This window comes from Pseudopodoces humilis, chromosome 12 (assembly GCF_049639895.1).
Source record: "Pseudopodoces humilis isolate 2021_Gansu_Grassland_sample_001 chromosome 12, ASM4963989v1, whole genome shotgun sequence".
Taxonomy (NCBI): domain Eukaryota; kingdom Metazoa; phylum Chordata; class Aves; order Passeriformes; family Paridae; genus Pseudopodoces; species Pseudopodoces humilis.
The window spans coordinates 1,662,807-1,670,581 of NC_142211.1; the positions used below are offsets into that span (position 1 = coordinate 1,662,807).

Here is a 7,775-nt window from a genome sequence, read left to right on the forward strand (position 1 = left end):
AAAGTGAATATATGGACTGATTCTAAATATGCTTTTGGGGTTGTGCACATTCATGGCGCCTTGTGGAAAGAACGAGGGTTATTAAACTCCCAAGGAACTACTATCAAATATAGAACTGAAATTCTAGCCTTGCTAGATGCAGTACACCAACCTGAAAAGGTTGCAATAATGCATGTGAGAGGTCACCAGAAGGAGGAAGGAAAAATATATCGAGGAAACAAATTAGCTGATGTCACAGCACGAGAAGCGGCCAGAGAAGTGTGGACCCAAATGGCCCTGATACCCACTAAGGTGAGTCCTGTAACTCCACATTTAATTCAGGAACCGAAGTATTCCCCGGATGATGAAAAACTAGCATCGCTGCTGAAAGCGCAAAAGAATGCAACTGGATGGTATGTAACAATCATGGGACAAGTTGTAGTTCCCACCCGAATTATGAAAGCCATCTTAGAGACGGAACATAATAAATGCCATTGGGGAGCAGAGGCATTGGTAAAATTTCTAAAAAGAGAAGTAATTTCTAACCAGATGTTAACATTGGCAAAACGGGTGAATGCCATGTGTTCAACTTGTTTGAAGAATAACCCAATAGTTAGGAAACAGATTCAGTTAGGGAAATTACAAGTGGGACCAGAACCAGGAGATTACTGGCAAGTAGATTTTTCAGAATTACCGAAAGCACAGAACTTTAAGTATCTTTTAGTGTATGTATGCACTTTTTCAGGATGGCCTGAGGCCTTTCCTTGTCACCCCAATCAGGCAAAGGAAGTGGTCAAAACACTGTTGAAGGAAATCATTCCAAGATTTGGGGTACCGTTAGGACTGTCATCAGATAGAGGCCCACACTTTACAGCAGGAATAGTACAAGAGGTGGCCAGGATGTTAGACATATCTTGGGACTTACACATCGCTTGGCGACCTCAATCGAGTGGTCAGGTAGAGCGGATGAATCAAACAATTAAGAGACAAATTAAGAAAATTTGCCAAGAGGCAAAGATACAGTGGCCACAGGCACTGCCATTGGCATTGCTCAGAATCAGAATCAAACCCAGGGAGCGAGTGGGAGTTAGTCCATACGAAATTCTATATGGAAAACCATACCATGCTAATGTGTTGAAAGGAGACTTGCACGTGCAGGGTGATCAGACAATATTTGGTTACATCATGCCACTAAACAAAACTCTTAATGCTTTAAGGGGAACCTTGCAGTGGAATCGACCTATGCCACTGGAGAATCCGGTGCATGACATTCAACCAGGAGACCAAGTGTACGTGAAGAATTGGTCCACCCACCCCTTGAAAGAGACATGGGACAGGCCCCGTCAAGTGATCCTGACAACTTACACTGCAGTAAAGGTCGAAGGAACCGACTCATGGATCCATTACACCCGAGTCAAGAAAGTCCCTGTACAATGGGAGACTCAGATAGTCTCTCCAACACAAATGATCTTTCCCGGAAAGTAGCCTTTTTGATTATATTGTTACTGGTAATGACGAAACCAATTCTTGTTAACGGTTCTATTGTAGTTGGTTACCAAACCAGTGAAAAGGATGGATGGGAACCTGACCTATGACCAGAAAACTGAAGTCCAAAATGTGCAAGCAACTTGGAAGAAAGGTGCTGATTGTCCAGAAGCAAATATTGTCACAGTTTGGGGTAAGGATGCACAAAAGCATAGAGAACTGAGAGATACAGAAGTAGCTGCACATCAAAGTCACGAACAAGAGAATTTAGTAGTAGGATTGATTAGAGATTTTGGAAAAGTCCAAAATGTGTCTCGAATTACGGCATGCTTGCCCCTCCCACAAGCAGCAAGAGAACCAATTCCGTGGGGAATAATTCCCATTCCATTACTACCTGAAACGGCAGACAACACATCTATGGTATGTCAAAAGACTGTCCAAAAGGTAGTTGTCCGACCTGAAGAAGATTGCATGAAACTGCCCAACAGCCAATTTACCCGTATAAGAGAGTTTAATGGTGTAGGGTGGTGTAGTTATGATGAGTTACAAGATTGTCAAAATATTACGAGCCAAACCACATTGTGGGATGATTGGAAAACCATATGGGGTCCGAGTTTATTAGAACATTATAGCTATATTGGAGCAGTAGATTAGTGTATACAATGGACAGGAAGTAAAAATCAAACCTCGGAAGAAGTCTATAGAACAAGGACCTCTACAAGAGAAATTAAAGCAGCTAAGGAAAACTGGAATTGTACCAAAGTTATTACATGTGATACCCCTGAAAGCCAAATTAGCCTGGCACCTCTTAGAGTACTACTTAAGTGGGGATGTGAATGTAGAAAATTTAATCATACAATTACGGGAGAAGCATCCGGAAACAGTGGAATCAGACGAGCTGTAAGTTGTAGAGTTACTACTATTAAAAGTCCAGGAAATCTGGTTTGGGTAATGGGACATGGACAATGGACTACGCATATTCCTATAGATGGGCCTGTGACACAAATAACTAGGAGTCCCAACCTTCTGCCCCCTGTGGAAACAATCAAAATTAAAACCCAACCGGAAGAAAAGAGAAGTGAATGCATTCACTGAGTTAGAAAATGAATGGCACGAGCCAGATGGTGGAGTTAAATTTGGATGGGCTTTAGAATCACTATTTGCACCTGTAGCCTCCTACAGGAACAGAGAAATGCTATACAAATTGCTAGGGCAAACTGAGAGATTAGCAGCAGCCACTAAGAAAGGATTTAAAGACATGAATTTGCAATTACAAGCCACATCCCGAATGACTTTACAGAACAGGATGGCACTAGATATGCTATTGTTAAAAGAGCATGGTGTGTGTCAATATCTAAAAACGAAAATTGACCATTGCTGCATCCATATTCCAAATGTGACCATTGAAGTAGAAAAAGATATTTCTCAGTTGGAAACGATTGAATCCAAAACAAGAGAAATTGAAAAAGAAGCACAACATAATTGGATCTGAGATATATTTGAGTCCTTAGGACTTCAGGTTTCTGGATGGGTTTCGTCAATAGTACAGTACATTCTGTTATTTGCAGTTTTGTTATTAATCATTTGGTTAGCCTATAAGTGTGTTCTAGGAGTCATCGAAAAAGAAACAAGACGCACCAGAAGAGTGATAAAAGCCTTGGCAAGAACCAATGAGATACGCCTCAATGAAGGACGCCGACCTCCTCCGAAGTATGAAGATGTCGTTGGGCAAGATAATCCAGCATTTGAAAGAACCAACGATAACTAAGAGTTGAGCATTCTTGCAGAAGATTGAAGAATGCTCAAAAGGGGGGAAATTGTTGCCATTTGGTTCAATAAACTGTATTATTAAGATAGTAACAAACGTCAATAGTTAGCATTAGTTGACATTAGTAGTAGTTATGCTAAGGCTTGGTAGGCCACATGTAACCTGCAGATGAACTATAGCAGATATTGCAATGTAAGCAGTGTAACTAGGAGATAATCTAGGAATGTACCTTTTGACAAAACTTAAATGTCAGAGAGATAATCGTACCAAGTAGTGAAAGAGTTGTGATGATGAAGAAATCGTGTAGAAAACATATAAAAACCCTGTGATTTTTCTGTGAAAGGGGGCTCTGTCTTTGGACGCTAGTCCACAGGCTCCCGGGCCCTCAATAAAGCACCGCATAAACGACTTTGGTTGTTTGTGTTTTCTTCGGATCGGGCAACACAGGGATTTCAGCACCTAACCTACTTTACACACTGTATTAGAAATATTCAGGGAAATTATCTAAAATTAACTATTTCAGTTTAAGACCTGAATCTAGAGCACTGTATATATTCTATATGCAGATAAGCAAAAGTTAGCACATCAGGAAACACAACAGTACAGAGTAAATAAATGACAACTGTTGTTTCACACTGTAAAAATATAAATTGGAATGCTAACTCAGATCCAAAGATTAAGACATCATTGATGTTATTGCAGGCTGATGAGAAGAAAAAGAGAATGCCAGCTAGAAAGAAGCAGAAGCAGGAGCTTCTCAAATACCATAGCAGGTCACGGAGATACAAAAATTGTACTTCATGCACTGCTATACCAGTCTATGCTGCAACTGGGAAAGTACACCTGTCTTTACTGCACATGGCATCACTGTTGGGTCTAGCTCTCCAGCTATCCAATGCCAGTGGCTTGCAATGGATGCTGGTCATAATGTGATGGTCTTAATAAAGTCATTAGATATTCTGCTTTTCTTTCCCACTGCCTGGGGTGATTGTCCCATACCCCACACAGTTGTGCTCTGTTGTCACCCAGAGCCTATAATATTTCTGTTTTTCTTTCCAGTGCAGATGGCAGATACAAACTTCAGCAGTACCCACAATTGTGTATCCATTGATTGCTGAATGTGAAGGGTAAGAAATACATGTATCAGCTGGTATTCAGCATCAGGTGGTTTTCCTGTGGGCCAGATGGAGGGATTATTTTCATGTTAGCCAAGTGTTATGAAAGACATTTTGATGACTCCTGGGATTTGAATCTAACTTACAGCTTTACAAAATGCTTGGACAACTAACCTTATACATTTTGCCTTTATTATGTCATTCTGATCACAATTTGGCTACTGGATTTAGCTCATGATAACTAGTTAATATATCTTTTGTATCCCTCCAGGACTATACATTCCTTTGGCTCAAGTACAGCTCAATAGTTGTGAGAGTGGAATTTGTCACTGGTAATATCCTTTGAAGTTTTATTTCAAAGGACATTTGTACTTGTATTATAACTCGAAGAAAGCAGAAATATTGTTCTACAGATGTGAAGAAATACAGAACAATTGGCTCAGTAACAGCTGCTATGTATTTTCCATGCAACAGATTTACTCCTATGGTGAATAATTTGTGAATAATTTTGATTAATTCCTTAAAAGCCATTTTGTCGATAAAGTTAATAGAAAGTGGTCATTTCATGTGTGAAGTGATTGAGGGGATTAAATGCTATGTTGACTTAAAGTCACTAAACCATACAACATACAGCATTAAGTGTCTGCAAAAACAAAGTTTTCTTCATAGCTGAACACAATTATTACTGATCTTCCACCACATGAGCACTATAAAGGGTAAGCAAATTCAGAGCCAAATTGGAATTGCCTTTTCTAGAGTAATATTCAGGAATCCATGACTTCAAGTAAACTAGCAAAAGCAATCTGAAAGGTCATGATCTTGGAAGTCATAGCCTTTTTATTCTCCCCAGGATTTGCTCAGCTACCTGTAACCAGCCTTTAGAACATTAATGTTCTGTCAGGAGTGTATTATGTTTTAAAATTTTATTTACATATATAAAACCTACCATACATAGAATACTGAGATAAAAGCCAGCCCCAAGACTGAGTAAATGTCACTGCAGAAACTGTGGGACTAGCTGATAAATGGACCAAAGGATTACAAATATAATTTAAGGTGGAGCTGCTGAATCACAGGATAGGAAAAAAAAAAATTATGCCTCTTTTAAGGCATTAAACCACTTTTCCCTCTTCACAATACTTCTAGATTACAGACTTTGTTAAAGGCTAATATAGGCTTCAAAAGAAATACATTTTTTATAGATCAGGTCCCTTACTAACACTAAAAAGATGCCTTTTTTAGATTAATAACTTATAAAAATTCTATTGAACCAAAACTCCTTGCTATTCAGAATATTCTGAGTTGGAAGGGACCCACAAGGATCATCAGGTTCGACTCTTAAGGGAATAGCCCATACAGGGATCAAATCCATGACCTTGGTGTTATTAGCACCATGCTTTAAACAACTGAGCTTCAGGACATTTGATTAATGTTTTCAACCTTGTTCAAACTATTTCAGCAGTGTCAAATTGCACACAGTGATCCTGTGATCTGCACAGAGGTGAAACCATTCCATCCATTTCAGAGATTGAATCATCATAAATACACAAACAACTTTACCCTTTAAGGAACTTGCAGAACTACTACTTTTAATATAAACAAACTTTTTTGCAATTAACCCTTTACTTTCTTGAACTTATTTTAAAGAGAAAGTGGTCAGCTCTGTTTTCTTAAGTGGATATTCATGTAGTTGAACATAAATGTTGATTATTCTTTATTTTATATTAGACTGAACATGTTCCTTTAACCAAGGATGGAAAGAAGGTACAAGGGTTACAGACTGACTGGTGACATTTCTAGAAATAGAACTAGTTTAAATATTTGAATCATGTCACAGGTATATTAAGTACCACACCATGTGATCCTGAGTGACATTTTAGGGGAATATCAGAGTCATGGCTAAAGTTCACACAGACACATAAACAACATATCTGCAACTTTTAAACTATTTAGCTGTCTAACGGTGATACTGTACTGAGCAGAATTTTCCATGTGGTGGAGAAATGAGTTACAAAATATACTGGTCTTTTATATTTGAGAAATAAATCCTTTGAGTAATCCTTAGCTTGATCTAGAATCCACAGAACCCAGTGCAATTTTTTCTCTGCCCTTCTACAGCAGTTGTGGGCATTTTAGAAACATCTGCAAAAAATGTCATAAGTGACTAAATGCCTGGTGTATAATTTTAGATACCTAAAAAACTGTTTACATTGCTCTTGGTTGGCTATATCACTCTACAAGGTCAGAGGATAAGATCTAAATTAAAACATTAAATCTCATAAAACAATATTGGTGGGGGTTTTTCAATTTCTCATAGCTCAGCCTGAGCAAGACATGATCCTTTCTGACTGATCTCTGTTTAATATAAAAATCTTCATAGCACATAAATAATGTTAGTGCAGATATCATGCTAAGTATGTCTTAATCATAGCATAGAATGTCCCTAGGAAAAATGAACTAAAATTCAGTTTTCTTTTCTACTTGTAATTCCAGAGGTAAGTGAACCAATATAAAAATCAAAGTCTCTTTTTTAAAAGAATAAACTAAAAAGTTCAAAATTCCTTGCTATGAAAGGAGAAGGAAAAGACTGTGACTCTTAATAGGTCACACAACTACTCTTCAGTCACAACATTCTTTTTGATTTCTACCAGATAAAGATCTAGTCCATTAAATTTGACCCGGTGAGATTTAGAACCCCAAGTTCTCTTGCTGAAGCCAGTGAAAGGTGTTGGTAGTGCTTGCCTTTTTTAATCAGTCAACCACTATTTTACAATATGAAAACCTAATCCTGACAGTGCTTACAGTTTTAAACTCTCCGATAACTTCCCAAAATAAAGATGGTTTCTCTGAACTTCTGCAAAGGACATTATGTTTCCCCTTATTTAAATTGTTATTTAAGGGTTGACATTTGAAACATCTTCACAGTGGGATGACACATTTTTCTGCACTGAGAAGTTATGCAAATCAATAAATTATAACAAACTTACACCACATCCTGTAGTGTTTTCAATTAATTTTTACTTAGCCCTGTATTTGAAATGCCACCATTTGAGTTACCTCAAATAAGATAAGCAATGGAGTTAGTTAAACTGACCTTGAAGCTGAAGGTAGACATGTCCTGCTACATGCAGTGAGCCCAGAGTGTAAAGGGAATAACAAGATGGTATGCTCATGAGATTCCAGGTAATATGAGAATAGGAAAGGAGAAGACAGAAGGGGAAAATAATTGCTGCAATGGCAAATCCTATTTCACTCAGTTATGTCCATGACATTGCTCACACAAGGGTGCTCTTGAGGACATAAATAGGATGTGGCAAAAGGGGTCCATTTAACAGAATCACAGAATATGCTGAGTTGGAAGGGATCCACAAGGATCATTGAGTCTAATGCCTGGCCATGCACAAGATGATTCCCAAGAGTCACACCAT

General features: G+C 38.3%; 1 protein-coding gene across 1 annotated transcript in view; it reads right to left on the bottom strand.

Moving 5' to 3' along the window:
• The window catches only part of LOC148183270 (creatine kinase S-type, mitochondrial-like), a 38,146-nt gene extending 30,665 nt beyond the window's left edge, over positions 1-7,481 (bottom strand). Inside the window, exon 1 of the mRNA XM_088061375.1 lies at positions 7,442-7,481. The gene's annotated coding sequence lies outside the window, so the exon portion shown is untranslated. The remainder of the gene's footprint in view (positions 1-7,441) is intronic.
• Positions 7,482-7,775: the final 294 nt, after the last annotated feature.